Source organism: Pollachius pollachius, assembly GCF_949987615.1.
Source record: "Pollachius pollachius genome assembly, chromosome: 16".
Lineage (NCBI taxonomy): Eukaryota > Metazoa > Chordata > Actinopteri > Gadiformes > Gadidae > Pollachius > Pollachius pollachius.
Genome location: NC_136949.1, coordinates 5,139,419 through 5,156,595, shown reverse-complemented (window position 1 = coordinate 5,156,595; position 17,177 = coordinate 5,139,419).

The following is a 17,177-nucleotide window of genomic DNA, read 5'->3' as shown; positions in this document are numbered from 1 at the left end:
CATGAACAGATAGCACACACATCCCCTTTGTCATCCAAATTGTAATGGCACTCCGTCTCATTCTACTCATTCTCTCCACTTGTTGGAGACAACTAATAGTGTTTGCAACGCGAGCGAAAAGACAAGACAATGTTCCTTCGTTTTAAAAGGTTTACCTGAAAGTCTTCAAAATAAAATACACGTCTTCACACGGTATAATGCACGGTCTTACGCACGGTATAATGCGCAGTCTTACGCACGGTCAAAAAACTGTGCAGCTTCCATCAATGTCAAACTCCAAACTGAATTACGTCACCGCCGTTACCGTGATAACTATACAGTGATGTCATCACGTAAAAACCCCAAAACATAGAAAATAACATATTTAACATTTTTACATCACTAAATTATGCATTTTAACAGTTTTACACATTATAAAATTACTGTTAGCAGTTTTTAATCATTTTAAACTAAATATTTATTGTAAATCAATTATTGGCATATTGGCTGTTACACATAATATATCAAAAACGAACATCCATGGGTGGTTTAATTGGGTCCAGGCTTAGCCGCCACCAAATTCAATGTGACTCACAGGAAGTGATGTCACAGGCGCAGGTCATGAAATAAAAGCAGAGCAAATAAAAGTATAGCAAAGATGTGAATGAACGGAGGAAGAACGCAGCAGTAGAGTAACACAGAAAAAAATGCATTGAGTCTGTGTTTAGCGTATGAAATGTGCTATACAAATAAACTTGACTTGACTTAACTTGACAGTAGAGGAATATTCAACGGTTGCCATATTTGCCGAGCAGATGCAATTTGTGTTCACAGACTACCTGTAAGGGTCAGCTGTGTTTGTGTGCTTTGAGCTCAATTCTCTCACAGTTTCACAGGAATGTAAAAATCAATACCACTTCAAGACTCGGCCACTTTCCTGTTTGTTATGTTTAAGATACACAGCGAAGGTTTAACAGTCACTGACGCTAAATGAAACCCAGGAACAAAGTCAAAGAGGTTTGTTATTTTTTCTCGAACTTCAAAAAAAGATGAAGAAAAATAACGCAGTGTCACAAGGAGTATATTCTCTCTAAACGGTTATTTCAGTGTTTCAGATGAAGAACAAAACAAGGACCCCGCAGTAACGACATCATCCATTATAGAAAGTTTTCAGTTTGGGGCCAACAGAACAACAGCACCCAGAGGTCTTCCAGTGAGCTTTAAATGCATCTTAGTCACCTGGCGGACATCTTGGCTCCCCTTTGACTCTAACCACAATCACAATCACCCAGTGGCCATCTTGAATCTAAACTGGAACTGAATGCAGAGGTCCACATTCAGTTCCCCCCGCCCGGCGTTTAGATCCAAGATGGCCACTGGGTGAACAAGGCCCATACCCACCTTATAACCTATAACCTATCACCCTAGGTCATGTGTTTTACATGTCCGCAATGTCCTCCATGTCCGGTCAGCCCTGTCTTCCAGGCAGCTCTTAATGCATCTTAGTCACCTGGCGGCCATCTTGGCTCCTTCTTGACTCAGATGCGGAGGTCCGCATTCAGTCTCCCCAACCGGCGTTTACATCCAAGATGGCCACTGGGTGAACAAGGTCCATACCAGCCTTCCAACCACCCTTGTGTCCAACATGTCCCCCATGTCCGGTCAGCCATGTGCCGTTGTAACGGAGAGGGACAGGTGAATCAGAAGCTCATAGCAATTCAACATCGTCCTCCGAGCAGAGGGAAGCCTTCTCTCGGAATAGGCTGGCACTAAAAACACTCCAACGCTGATTGAATTGGCTGCAATCCTCGTTAGCTATCAGACACATCCCCTGGCCCCGCGGGCGACCGGTTGATCACCATGAGTTGGGCGCATTTCTTTTTCGTGGCATGAAATTTTCCCTATCGCCGTGCCAACAAGGTGTCACAGAACTCGTTGTGATAACTAACTGTTAGCGTTGAGTCAAGAGGTACACGGTTCCTATTGGCTATGCTGAGTGTGAATGTATCTTTATATCAATATCTATATCTATATCTTAATATATACATATCTTTATCTATATATATATATACGTGTAATCACAGTCACATTAATCTGAAAGGGTGTCTGAAATACTCATAGATATTTTGCAGCATTAAGACGGATCTGTTTTTAATAAGTTTCGACGCTGTAATTATTACCATAACAATATTAGGAAGTGTCAGAAAAGACCTAGCGTTTACTGTAAAAATCATGGTTCCAATTGGGCATGATTATTCATTTTACAACAAGTGACATCTGGCTCATAACGAGAGAGATATGGATATGTATTGAAACGAAACACAATTATACAGCTAGTCTTAAAAAGTGAAGATTGAACATCGCTTAACAGCGCAAACGGTGTAAAAACATACAAATATCCAGGGAGTGAATGGCGTTGTTGGCGTGTGTTACCGGGGAGCAGAGAGATCTCCATGGATCAACAGAACGGCGTTACTCACACACTCCACCACAGAGCCACTTACCTACAAACACAGAGACACAGGAATGAATGGTATCAGCTAACGTGGGCTCCCCTCCCTCTCCAGTTCCCTATTATCTTTTTCCCTCTTCTCTCTCTCCTTTCCAATCTGCTTTGCTGCTCGACCTGCCCAGAGGAGAGGAGAGGAGAGGAGGGATGGACTCTTACTGCTGGCCTAGCATCATGGCTCTGCTCCTTCAACCCCTGCCTTTCCTGTCAGCCGGCCCTCTGGCGGGAGTTTAATTCACACACATGCCACCCTTTACACTCTCTTTGCATCGCAAACACATTACCACTATTTCACACAGAGCTTTTGGCACTCCTTCATCAGTCTCCCTTCTCCAGCCCCCCCCACACCCCCTCCCGCGGCCTGCTGCTTATAAATCACCCCCTGACCATCTCTCCTCGCAACACCTCTCTAATGTGTCTCTCTCCCTTTCCTTTTCTTTCGATGTTATTTACTTCATTCTATTCTCTTCCTTTTGTTTTTCATTCTTTCTCACTTTTTTTCATTGTCTTTCTTCCTTGCCTCTTTCTTTCTTTTTTTTTTACTTCTTTTTCACTTTAATAATTTTTTTTGTGCCATTTTGTCTGTATTCCTTCCTTTCTTTCTTTATTAAAATTCTTTCTTCCTTTCTTGCTATCAGTTCATTCTTTCTTCATTTTTCATCATTTTTCTTTCCGTTTTCATTTTTGCTTCCGTTGATATTTCTTTCCTCTCGGCTTTTCTTTCTTTCTCTTCTGTCGTTCATCCCTCCTCCCCTCCTCCCCCATCCCCTCCTCTCTCTCTTTGCATTCCAGGAACGTGGTGGGTGAGCCCGCGTGGATCCACATGACGGCGTTATCCCACTGTAAACAAATGAGTCTGTCGCCCCGCAAACAATCTGCATTCATCACCTCTTATCTCCTCCCCGCTCGCACTGCGATACCGACTCTAGAGTGAATGTGTTTAGTTCCTTGGCCCTTCTGGGTCAAGTTGTGTCATTGTGAAAAATAGGTGGTGTGTAAGGGTTGTGCATCGTGATGTCACTACGCAATGAGTGCCTCCATTTTGGAAGCATATAGCAGAGGGTTATCTGTGGTTATGGTGTTTTCGGCGTTGTATAGTTATTCATCGTGAAACTATTTGTTATTATCAAGTGATATTTATTCTGTTTGATAACAAATTTTTGATTAGCCTAGGTTACGGTAGATCTACGTTTCTATAGAAGTTTACAAGATTACAACTCTCTCTTCACAAAAAGTTGCAGAATCGAGAACTAATAATCCCATGATGCATTCTGTTGTACAAGTTCTATAGGCTAGGGGATTTCGTTTTTATTCGGTCTTTCACAGAGCTGTTTTTAAATCAAGCGGTTGGGGAATGTGGTGCGGAATAGCCTGCTTGGATTGTGTGGCATTATGCACTGTGGGTTTTATTATCACTTGCCCAGGGTACGTTTTGCTGAGCATGCAGGCACTTTCCTTCTGCAATGCCCTACTTTAAATTCATACATTTCACGCATTTTACGGAACCAGAGTCAGACAGAAAGGACAGAAGCTCGAGTGTTTGATTTGTTCATGTGTTTATCACAGCCGGGACGTTACTGTTGGTTATTGTGCTGGTGGTCTGGGGATTTCAGCGGGTGGTTTTGTTCCTATTTTTACTGCGTTGTTGTGAGATAAAGGGTTGGATATTTGGTGTGCATGTGAAATAATAACTGCAATCTTTTTCTTATTATTTAACTATTTTTATTCAATGAGTTAAATGCTTGTATTGACTTTCTGCTGTTTGATAGCTAGAGACCAAACCCTGGAGGACTCACAGAGCAGAAGTAACACGGTTGAGTTTGCTGCAATGGATTATTATTTCCTCTATGCTTTTGACCATCAAGGCTGCTTAGCAACATCAGGCGGAAGTGTGGATGATTGGGTCGAAATGTAATGTCCAGTGAAGCATGGGGTGATACGTGTAGATTCTTCTTCAGCTCCTTTCTCAAATGGAAATAAACAAATGTAAAAAATAATGTTTCATGTATAGACAGACAGACAGACAGACAGACAGACAGACAGATCTTTATTATTTCCCCAGGGGGGGAAGTTGGCTGGTAGAGCAGCAGGAAGTAAGATGGCTTAAATAGAGATATGAGAAAAAATAGTGCCAATATGATAACACATAGAAAACAGAAAGACAAATAGGAAACATATAATACAGTCATAAACAATAAACACACAAACAACAAACAAACAAACAAACAAACGTACATGTGTGACGAGTGCAAACATTCACAGTATAAAAGTTTCAAAACAAGAATTCGGGGCAGGGAGAGGTTAGTATCATTACAGGGAGACCACGAGATATCATTGACAAAATCGGAGTCAGATGAGTTGTTTAATTCAGAATCATTGTGCATCCAGAATTGGTGTTCGCTGGGTTAGCACTAGCTCTCCGATAGCCGCTTCCATTGACTTGCAGAGGTACAGTTGCCTAGCTCCTGTTCATCCGAAGACAACCGACGCGTTTTGAATAGTCGCTGATTTAAACCAGTGCCGGTGTCCACAGTATCAATAGTATAAACAAGATAGTAGTTTGTCTATACGCACGGATAATTCAGCACTATTTTCGGCGCTGTGATTATTGGGCTGCCTGTGACGCTGCCTCTGAAAGGTTACCCTCCGCGCTGACTACTCAGACACGAGCTGCTGATAGGATAATTGTGATAGCGTCGCATCGCAGGTAGCCTCATAATAACAGAGTCAATGGAAGCAGCTAACGGAGAGCAAACGTTAACGCCGCCAGCTCTGCGTCTGGGCACACAGTGATGACAACCTCTGGAGAAACAGTCAAATGATTTACAGAAGATTCAGCACATCCCTTTAAACAATCCCAAAACAAGCAAATTAAACCAACCAAAAAAACAACACAAATATAGAAGCTTCCTAAATGTTGCGGCACTGTATTCCTTCTCGAGTCAGGTCTCTGAAATGCTAGGAGCACCGCTTTGAGTGTGTTGAGGGGACCGGTTTGATATGTATGAGGAGGGATGTGGTAAGGAGTGATGGCCGAAGGAACCAAGGTCATGGTCCAGGGACCACACACACACACACACACACACACACACACACACACACACACACACACACACACACACACACACACACACATGTGCACAAACGCACTCGCAAACGCATGCATGCACACAAAGACACACACAGACACACACACACACACACACAAACACAGACACACAGACACACACACACACACAAACACAGACACACACACACACACGCACACAGGCACGCATGCATACAAATACATGCACACACACACACACACACACACACACTCAAACACACATGCCTGCACTCACACACACAAGCATCCACACTCACCTGCTGCTGCTGCTGCTGGTAAGCTGTGGGCTGTATGCTATCCCTCACCAGCCTCACCCAGGGCTCTGACCCATTCCGCCCCACCATGCAAAGCTCCCAGCCATCCACTCAGTCACGGCCCCGGACAGGGCCCCGGGCACCCCAGGTGCTCGGGGGGGGGGTCTCAGTCAAACACTCGGTCCCCCTCTGCTCCAGCTGTGGTAGGCTGAGCGAGAGAGCGTGTCTACCGCAACACAATTTCCGTTCCCTCACTTCCTATGAGCACCGTACAACAGTCCCCGGAGCCGGAAGAAACAGGAAGAACACGACGGGAAGAACAACAACGACATGTTTTACGACAAAGAATAAGACGACGCGACATCCGAAACATGTAACGATAAATAAATAAAAAAAGACATCGCTTTTATCGGAAGTCCCTCCCCCTCTCGTGCCAACAGCGCACATTCGGAGCCCCCATTCCCTCCCCCGTTCCCGGCGTTCCTTCAGGAGATAAGTTACATGTGTAGTGCGGGTGTGTAGACAAAGTCACAGAGTCACGGTGATTGACGGCGTGGTTAATTAGACTCGCACAGGAGGAGGACGATAAATAAGAGTCGCGAGGCGGCGGCAACATGTGGCACGGCGAACACGTGTGGATCCCTTTGTCACGGTGTTTGATGAGGAGACAGATTTGTGTCAGTGGAAGTCGCGGGCGTCTCTGATCCACGAATGGAGAGCGACTCAGAGGGAGGGGATCTGAACGATGAATGGGAATGAGCAGGAGGTAATTTGTTGGGATAGATGGGCACACGCGCACACACAGACACACCCTTGGGTTCTTGCTGCCTGCTCGCAAACCTGTTCTTTCTACAACGATGCTCCAGACGGGAAATAAAAGGCGGGCAGTTGTGTGTTGGAATGGAGAATAAAGCCACGAATACCCCCTCATCAAGGGGTTGGGCTAATCCATTTTTCATCTCCTCCCTTCCTCCCCCTTCTGCTTGCAACTGCATTAAACATTACTTCCTTGAAGTACAAGACGGGAGTTAATATAAAAGTGTGCCAGTGCGGCCATGACTTCTCTTCTTGTGGCTCCTGCATTATTTACTCTGATTTGGGGGCGTTTATGTTCAGAGAGAGAGAGAGGCTGTCGCCATGACGCTGTTCCCAGGGTCTCTGTGTAGCAACCAGCTGGAGGGAGAGAGAGCTGATGAGCAGACCTGATGTCCTTCTGCGCTAATGCGATGGATTGAACCAATTATACATTTTGGGATTCAAACTTGATAGCCCTTTTTTTTTATTGGGGAGCCACACCACTTGTCTGGTTGTTTAAAGTGTAAACGAAAAAAAGGGTTTTGCTTGCCTAATTAACCTTCTTCATCGCTTGGACATAGAAAAAGTAATTATAAAGTTCTTGGTTTTCTCTTTGGCTCCAATAGTGTATCAGTTGGCTGACACGGCCCTAGGCCAGCATACATCCATTAAGCGCCTACGATAGTCAGTATTTAGGGTAATTGCTGTTTATGTTATCCCAAATGACAATATATATTATGATGATATTTCAAGTCTTTCTTAAGTGATAGGGACATTTCTCCTTTCAATGCATCATTAATGGTGGGAGCCATTAGGACTCTGGGACATTTCAATTACACCCATATATTACGCTATTCTGGGAGGAACCGCCTCTACGTCTCATTTGATTCAATATAATTACTGTGAAATTAATTTTAATTGTAATATCCAAACCTAAAATACATTGACACATATTCCATTTTTCGAGCTCAAGTTCTCATCCGAATGAAATATCGGAGTCTGACTCTATTTGGCTAAACTAGGCAAATGGCCTCCATTTTGGAGCTGATAACTTGTTTATCTAAAGCCATGAAGGCTGTAAATGTTCCATTAACCCACTTTGTAGCAGCGAGTCGCCTAAGAGAATTTATCCCATTTCTATTCAATTTTTGTGAGCGACGCAGTCACCTAATTTACGGACCATAGAGAACGAATTTGAATTAAAATGGAATGACTTCGTAATCCTCAATTTCATCCAACGACTAAATATTTAGGGGGTTATTGTAATTGCCGGTTGCCGTCAAAGATTAGCATGCAGCTACCACTAAAGCCCCTTTTAGCAATTAGCCATATTCATTACTTTTTCACAATTTCCAGATGCAAGTGATGCAAGGCAGAATGTCCTCAAATTTGATGCAACCGCTTAATGAAACAAACAAATATTTGTTAAATAAATATAATGTTAAATATTTATTTCTTTTATAAACTTTTTTTCAAAATATTCTCACATAGGCCTATAGTACACCATAACTCTATAAAAAGGCCAACTATGACACAAAAAACAAAGCTTTATGTAGCCTAATGTCTGTAAAGTAAAAGACAGAATTTATTCAGACAAAGTCTCTCATCAAAGAGACACTGAAGAGTACCAAGCTATTATCATGGAGTGCAGTTAAAAATACATTGCAATACAAGTGCACGAAATGAGTTAATTCAATTTGTTAAGAGCCCAATGTGTACAATTTCAACTTGCTGCTTTAAATAACCGGGACGTATCTGTAGTCAATGTTGATTGATAGTGATTTAAATAATGTTGTCAATAAAATTTGACCCAATATATTCTACAAATATGAAATGCGGGCTAGTCGGTGTGTACAAGAATCGACACTACAGAAACCCCTCCCACTCACGCCACCTAGCTAGCCCAGCTACGCTAGCTCAGGCCATACAGTTGCAGACTTTTTCGAAATATCACTGCTATTGAGTTTTCTGTTAATCTGATTGTCTCCCGTCTTATTGGCAGGGGCTCAATCTTACGCATTGCGACATTAAGTTCAATCAAATGTTGCTCTTATGAATGTCAACTCATTCAGGCATTGTTTAGGGTCATTGGACAACATTAACCTTGGTTTCTCTTTTTTCCACTTAAAAATGAAAGAGCTGTATTTTTGTCATCATGGCATATTTAAAGTTTAATATTTTTTGCCTCGTTAAGCTGTTTTTACAATAAGCCTTTTAGTACATCCTGTGATATTACATAGATCCTGTCCTGGTATAAGCACAAGTCTCTCTCCAAAGGCTCCAACTGATATATCTCTCTCGCTCTCTCTTCTCTCTCTCTCCTCTCTCTCTCGTGCTATCTCTCTCTCTCTCCCTCCCTTATCCATCTCTCTTTCCCCCTTCTCCGACTCTTTGCTTCTCTCTCTGTCTCTCTCTCCATTATCCATCTCTCTCTTTTTCCCACCTCTCCCTCTCTTTGCCTCTCTCTCTCTCTCTCTCTCTCTCTCTCTCTCTCTCTCTCTCTCTCTCTCTCTCTTTCTAAAACCGGCAGACACCGGCGCCTCATAATTAGATTTGCTTTCTGTGCAGTGGAAGTCCCTTCCATCTAATCTATTTATTCATTCCCTCTTTCAGGCCTCATTGAGATTCTATTGCCTCGTATTTGTACTTGGCCTGTCAAAACGGCCTTCTCCCCTCCACAATTTTAGGCTCATTTCACTGGTGGAGATCGCCGATGATTGCCCGCTGGTCTCATCCAAAGCGCAATGTGCTGGAACACACATAGCCCCTTCTGCGTGCCCTGCTTTGGGTGTCTGTGGGGGGGGGGGGGGGGTGTCCATCGATTCCTTCAGGGTAGTTAGGTCAGCGAGAACGGCACATTGATTTGATACGATAAAAGGATCCCAAAACACAAAGGCAGTAAACAAGAATCCTCATCACTTCACCTTGCTGCTTGTAATTGTTCAACACATTTTCCGCTTGGCTTATTCGGATATTTTGATTCTTCATAAAGAGATGTATGCAACCTATAAACAGCAGATACAGTATATGAGCACATTTGCCCAGATGTGGATCATTGACGATCAACCTTGCAGGAAAGATGGACAGATGGTGTGACAGTGTGTTTGTGTGCGGCACGTGTGTGTGTTTGTGTGTACGTTAGTGTGTGTGTGTGTCTACATGAGTGTGTGTGTTTGTGTCGGTGTGTGTGTTTGCGTACGTGCATGCGTGCGCGCGCGTGTGTGTGTGCATGCGTATGTACGTGTGTGCATGCGTGTCTACATGAGTGTGCGTGTGCATGTGTACATATATATGTGTGTGTGTGTGTGTGTGTGTATGTTCGATGAGGGGTTGCAAAGGGAGACAGAGCCTGGAAAGGCTGAGGAGGAACACATGTGACTTGGCAGCTCAAACCTCGTCAAGGGCTTTTCTCTTCTTTCTCCCCGACCAACCAGGAGTGTGTTGGAGCTGTCACAGCTAGACACCGGCCCATCGGCCCAGGACGGTTAAGTCCCTTCAAGGTCTCCGCGGGTCTCTCCCTGTCCCCGGGGCTCCAAATTACATTGATAACAACAATGAATGCTCTCTAAAAAACGGCAGTTGGCTGCCATTTTGTCATTGTCCGAACCCACTGAGGGCTACAATGCTGCGCTGGCGCCGCTCCAAGACGAAAACCAAATCAGCCCTTTGGCGGAGATCTAATTTGCCATGAAGGACGGCTTAACATTCGGAGCCATAGACTCAAGGTTGCGGATCAATGGAGAATGATCCATGCGACTGTTTTGCGTGCGGTTTATCTGGCATGCTAAACAGGTTCTTGCTACTTTACTTTACTTTACTGGACTCCATCAGAGGTGCTCTCTGCTCAACTTTGAAAGTATCCAGGGATGAGTGATGATGATGTGTGTGCATTGATACATCTACATCGACGTGTGTATGTGTGTATGTATGTGCATGAGTATAGCTTGTTAAGTGTATGTGCAGTGCAAATAGGCTCATGTACTGTGTTAGTTTATAGGAGCATCTGTCAGAGTGTGCGCACGTGTGTGTGTTTGTGCCTATGTATGTGCATGCGTATAGCTTGGTGTGTGCATGTGAGTGCATTTACTTTTGTGTGTGTAAGTGTATCGGAGCATGTGTCAGAGCGCACACACGTGTGTGTGTGTGTGTGTGTGTTCATGTGTGTGTGCCGTATGAGTGCTTGTGTATTCACATGTGCTCATCTCGCATTAGGCTGAAGCGACACAGATTGACGGTGTTTGTCGCTCAATCAATTGCAGGGGGCCGGCTCTGTGCAGACGGAGCAGAGCAGTGGATGAGGAGCTGGCTGTTGGGTCATCTGCCAGCCAGAGGATCCCGCTGGCTGGTTCCTGTCCTGGAGGGCCCTTTGCTCCCTGGCTCCGGCTGGCTCCAGTGCCTGGGAGTCCTTGGGCAAATGGCTCCTATTCGCCAGCCGTGCAAGGTTGTCTCCTTGCACGGTCGACACAGCTGTTGCAGTGTTGGTTATATATATTTTAGATATATATATATGTGTTTGTGTGTGTGTGTGTGTGTGTGTGTGTGTGTGTGTGTGTGTGTGTGTGTGTTTGAGTGTCAGTTTGGTTGTTTGTGTGTGTGTGTGTGGTTGTGTTTGGTTGTGTGTGTGTAAGTGAGTGTGTCTATGTGTGTGTGTTTGAGTGTGAGCTTGGTTGTTTATGTGTGAGTGTGTGTGTGAATGTGTGTGTAGTTGTGAGTGTGTGAATGTGGTTTTGTGTCTGTGTGTGTGTGTGTGTGTGTGTGTGTGTGTGTGTGTGTGAGTGTCAGCCATCAACAGTGAAAGCGCTCTGAGCGGTTGATGTAGTGCCCTGAAAAGTGGTCATGTAATTGCAGAGCATTTACTTTTTTTACACGTAAGGGTTTAAAACATATACAATTAGTGAAGAATGAAGTTTGATTTGGCCTATGGCAAGGCCACGAGTGTTTAGGCGCAGAAGATGAGCAGAGGAAGAGAGCGCCTTTCACGTTCTATTCCATCACATTACAAGAGTGGCAGTGAAACACTCTCTTTTCACATTCCCTCATTGCCAGAGATCCTTGGATTGAGCCCCACCGCGGCTCTCGCAGAGTCTAAACGTCTGAAAAACAAAGAGATGAGGCGAAAAACAACGCTGTGATCGAAATACATTTCTGCATTCATGTGCATGTACGTGAGCTAGGTATACCAGCTAATAAACCTGTTTTTTTTTGCTCAGTCTTTTATAATAACAAAGTGTTTCCACATTGGCAGTGCGTTCACGTGTCTTGGTTTGTGAACCGGCGGCAAACGCGATACGCACGTTTCAATCCGAAGAGGACCACGCGTCAGCTTGCGTACACAGCGAGAGGAACGCTCGGTTTTGAATTCAGAGGCTCGGATGTAGGTCAACGTGTGTCGCCTGGCCTCCCGGCTCGGAGACGCTCGTCGACTAGCATCCTACCTCTTCTCCCCATCCGCTGGTTCATTACAACATCAAAAACAAAACCAGAAGACGGAAAACTCAGCAGCGGGCAAGCAGCCCTCCATCTCTGCGATGGAAAAAGATAATAGAGTTGTCACCCGTTTCGTGTGAAGCTCTCTGGACATGTTGTGGCCGTGTGCCCGCCATCGAGGCGTCGCTCCATCCAGAACATTCTACCGGTGACGCGGTCACATAGTGTGGCAGCGGTCCTGTCAGCACACGCTGACACACACGCGCATGCGCAGAAGCACACTGCAACCGACTGAACGGTAGCTTAGCGACCGCGCCGAGCCCAGCGCCTAGCCAGAGGGGTAAACACTGTCACTGGTTGGTTTTCATTTTTAGTCTGACTAGTTGAGCATTTGTCAGGCTGAAACCGCTGGATCCCTGCTCCCCGAATGGATTTACCGTCTGTTTGTTTGACACAGACTCATTTCCTTTCATTATTCTCTCCGGTGATTTCCTCCCTGGAGTGCTTGTCGCCTATATATGTATAGATACGTACACCCCTTCTGCACTTTTTTATGGGTTTTTCTTTGTGTACCCGCTGGAGATTTGTACAAATGTACCACGAAGCGGGGGCGGGGACGTACCCAACGTGGGCGTAGCGTGAGTAACCGCTTCCGTGCATCAAATCAGACTGCCGTGTAAGTGGACAGCTTGTCAGCGACAACACTTTTCTACAAACACGATTAGAAGGAGTTTTAATTAGGGCCGGCGAGGCAACTGAGGCAAGAACACTCATTTAAATGAGGCCACAGCATAAGGGGCCAAAGTGGCGAGGATTCCCCCCCTAATTACCCAGTGTGTCGGTTAAGCCTCCCCCTACCTCGCCAACGCCGCCGCCGTCGCCGCCGTAGTCTGAGGTTAGTGGCAGGCGGCGACCTTTCTGTCCCGACCTCGTTGCCAGCACTTACATCTCCGTCTCGTAACAAAATGAGCGCGGTTCACGGGGGTAAACCGGCGGCGTGGGCGAACATATGTCTCCCGTGTGTCTCAGCGTGCGCTCACCGACAGGTTCTGACGCGCAGGCCCCGATTCATTGAAAGTTTCAGCGCGTCCCCACCGCTACTCGAGTAAAAAGAAAATAGCTCTGCGCCCGCGCTCAGCGTTTTATTTCATCAGAGCTGGCAGACAAATTCTTCCGTTATCAAGATTTGCTTAGGTGTAAACAACATCGCCCGGTCCTATTTCATCGGGGAAATTATATTTGAACTTGTAGAGAGTGTGGTCGTGAATAATCGCGGTGTGTGGGAGCTTTGAATAATCAAAATGCTGAATTGATTTCTATCATCGTTTATACAGACACACGTGCACACACACGCACACACGTAAAGACATGCACACGTACGCTCACACACACACCAAAAAAGTATACACACGCACACATGCGTACACACACTCACACACACGCACGCATACGCACACACACACTCGCACACATGCACACACACACACACACACACACACACACCCACACACACACACACACACACACACACACACACAGTTCATTGTTGGGTCTTTTAAATGCCACCTTTTGTGCAAATGTTCTTTCATTTTGTTAATCAATATGCATGGGGGCCTTTCTCTGATTGGCTGATGTGCTGTAGTTCAAACAAGCATAATTGAAATCCTGTGCTCCAGCCGTTTCAGGACAGCTCATAAAAATGACTGTAAATGCAAACAGTAACTCAACATGCAAAAGAAATTGCAGCACCTTCAAGAATTAATTCCCACCCTCCCCTGCTTCAGCCAAATGTTGATTAACACAGCATAAACCAAAAACGTACAGGAAAGCAATCCTATAGAACAATCTTTCATATTAATGAGGAGTGTCAAATATATAGCAGCCCATATCGAAGCTAGCTAATTGCTAAGCGGGTGTTGCACTTCACTACACTGCAGCTAGAGGGCAAGCTAGCACAGAAAACCCCGTCAACTGTTGCTCTATCAGTCGCACTCGCTTTAGGTGACTATCAAAATCGATTGACGGTAACATGTTGAAAAACCTTAGACGTGAACCGTAGATTAAATGGGGAAAACGAATTTGTCCACTTCGTCTCAACATAGAAGGAATATGAGTCGAAGTGGGCTGGCAGCTCAACTAAAGGAAAATCAAATCGTGGCGTGGATTTACAGCAGCTGCTTTAGATGCAGGTAAGCTCGTCCCTGTGCTACGGTGCCATTAGAATAAGTCACCTAAGCACCCCATGCCTGTTTCAGAACACTCCATAATTGGGGTCAGTGGCAGTAATGGGCACATTTGGCTCATGCAAAACGAAAAATATGTATTTTTTTTTAAATGACTAACCACAGTGAGATTTTATCATTAAATATGTATATTTTGGGGCAGTGAAACATAAGGCAGAGGAAGCTGGACTTAGCAACAGTCTTTCAAGTTGTGTTCCTCAGACGCTTTGAAGAACACAGAAACTGCCCTTATCTTGCACCAGTCCCAGACAAAGAACATGACATGACTCTACCTCTCTTTCCCTCTCCCTCTATCTCTCTCTCCCTCATCCATCTCTCTCCCTTATCCATCTCTCTCTCCCTATCTCTCTCCCTCGCTCTCCCTTATCCATCTTTGTCGCTCTTTCTTTCTCTCTCACTCTCTCCCTTATCCATCTCTCTCTCCCTATCTCTCTCCCTCGCTCTCCCTTATCCATCTCTTTCTCGCTCTTTCTTTCTCTCTCACTCTCTCCCTTATCCATCTCTCTCTGTCTCTTTCTCTCACTCCCTTATCCATCTCTCTCTCTCTCTCTCTCTCTCTCTCTCTCTCTCTCTCTCTCTCTCTCTCTCTAGGAACACATGCTCTCTCTGTCTTGCCGCTCCGTGGGGACATGGGATTCTGGCATGTGTTGGTCAGCAGTGGCAGTCGGACCCATGAAGCTCTATCAGTGTTGCCCCTGGCACTGGCATTCTCCATCGATCCGAGGGGAGAGAGGGGCTAACAAGATCTCCAGGCTGCAGGCGCTTCACGGCATGCACGCAGAGAAGCCCTCTCATGCCGTCAAGTCCCGGGCCAGCTCTCCATGGCTGTGTGGGTGGAGGGAAAACATATTGTTTTCTAAAGGATTCATAGTTCCCATAAGTCCCTCACGTGTGTGTGCGTGTGTGTAGTTGTCTGTCTGTGTGTGTGTTTGTGTGTGTGTGTGTGTGTGTGTGTGTGCGTGTGTGTAGTTGTCTGTCTGTGAGTGTGTGTGTGTGTGTGTGTGTGTAGGGGTGTGTGTGTGTGTGTGTGTGTGTGTGTGTGTGGTAGCCTTAAAAACAGTTAAGAGTTAAAAAAAACTATAACTGTTGTACTGTAGTGTAGCGTGATGATTCGTCGTTTTTAAGTCGTGTCAATTTTAAATGTGTTGCTAGGGGACCAATAGGATGGGGACTGATCACCATGTGATCCTGTTGCTGTGGACATAAGTCGGGTTTTCAACCCCAGAACAATTTAATCAATTTTTATATGATGGTGAGATGTGTGGACACATTTCTTTTCCACATTTAATGTACGGTTCACGTCCAAGGTATTTCAAAGTTAAAATTAAAAGCTATAAATATTATTTCAAAAATAATATCTATAAAAGCAGTTGTTCTTTTTGCTAGACACATTTGAGGTTTTAAAATTGGTGCGGGGTTGTCTGACATTTGTGATACGTCGGCATGTCTTGAATAAAGTGTCTGAAAATATGTTAGACCTGGAAAGTTTTTGAAGAATAAACGCACCCATTTGCGTGTTGATCCATCCAGGGAATTCTTTTCTATAAATGTTTCATTTGGTTCCATTTGGACACCTCAATTTCTTTCTAGCATTGATTGAAATGTAGACATCTAAAAAACGATAATACAGACATCTAAAATACATCCATAATACGTAGAAATATAGTCGTCGAAAAACGCGTGAATATAGTCTTCTAAAAATGTATAATATAGACATTTGGACAAAAATACAGAGAAATATTCTCAGTGTTGGGTCGCATAAAATGTAACACAAACAAATGGGGTTGCATGGTCAAACATGTTGAGAACCTTTGCTATACGAAAAAGGGTGCCAGGTCCCAGGGTGGATAAGATAAAAACGTCTCTATGCGTTTTCATGTTAGGATTCGTGTGGACGCCTTATACGCAAACGATGACGTCATCGCCCCCCCACCGGCTGGGCGACTTCAAAGTTCCGTCAAATTTGCTTTGTTTGATTTGATTTGTATTATTTTTGTAGCTTTAAATACAGCCCCTTGGTACATTGTATTACTAACTGTACATAAAAAAGTATTTTTCTGCTCAATCTAAAAGGTTTAACAACTGCTTTCTCCTCCTCGACTGTATGTTTGTATACAGTATATACACAGTATATATATATAAATATATGTACTAATAAGTACTACAGAGTTTCTGCAGCTCGATGAGTTTTCGCAGTGAGTCCCTCTTTACGGAGATATTCCTGAAACGCAGCCAAGGAAAACGGAGGGGAAAAGATCATTTTCGCCCGTGTGGACGGGGCCTTAGAGAGAGTTAAAGAGAGAGAGAGAGAGAGAGAGAGAGAGAGTTAGATAGAGAGAGAGAGAGAGAGAGAGAGAGAGAGAGAGAGAGAGCGCGCGCGTCAGAGAGCGCTAGAAGAGAGAGAGAGAGAGAGAGAGAGAGAGCGAGGGACAGAACAAGCGGTCCCAACGAGAACAAAAGACCATTAGCATGTGTGGACGGGCCTTGGCGGGCCTGTACCCCAGAGTTACGCACAAATGGCGTCGCTCATTAGATTTCCTCCACATCCTCAAACCCGGTGCGCTGATCCCGGCGCTGTTACCTGCATCCTGCATAGCAATCAGCCCTCCCTCAGACCGGCGCCGGCGACCCGAAGCCTGCCCTCTCCACACGCACCTCCTCATTAGCGGCCGGCCCCGCAATGATAAATGATTCCTCTAATCCCACGTCCTCACCCACTGTGGCTTTTCACTCCTCTGTATCTGCATGACTCTCTCTCTCTCTTTCTCTCTCCCTCTCCCTCTCTCTCTCTCTCCTTCTCTCTCTCTCTCCCTCTCTGTTGCCTCCCTCTCCCTCTCTGTGTGTCTCTCTATTCTCTCTCG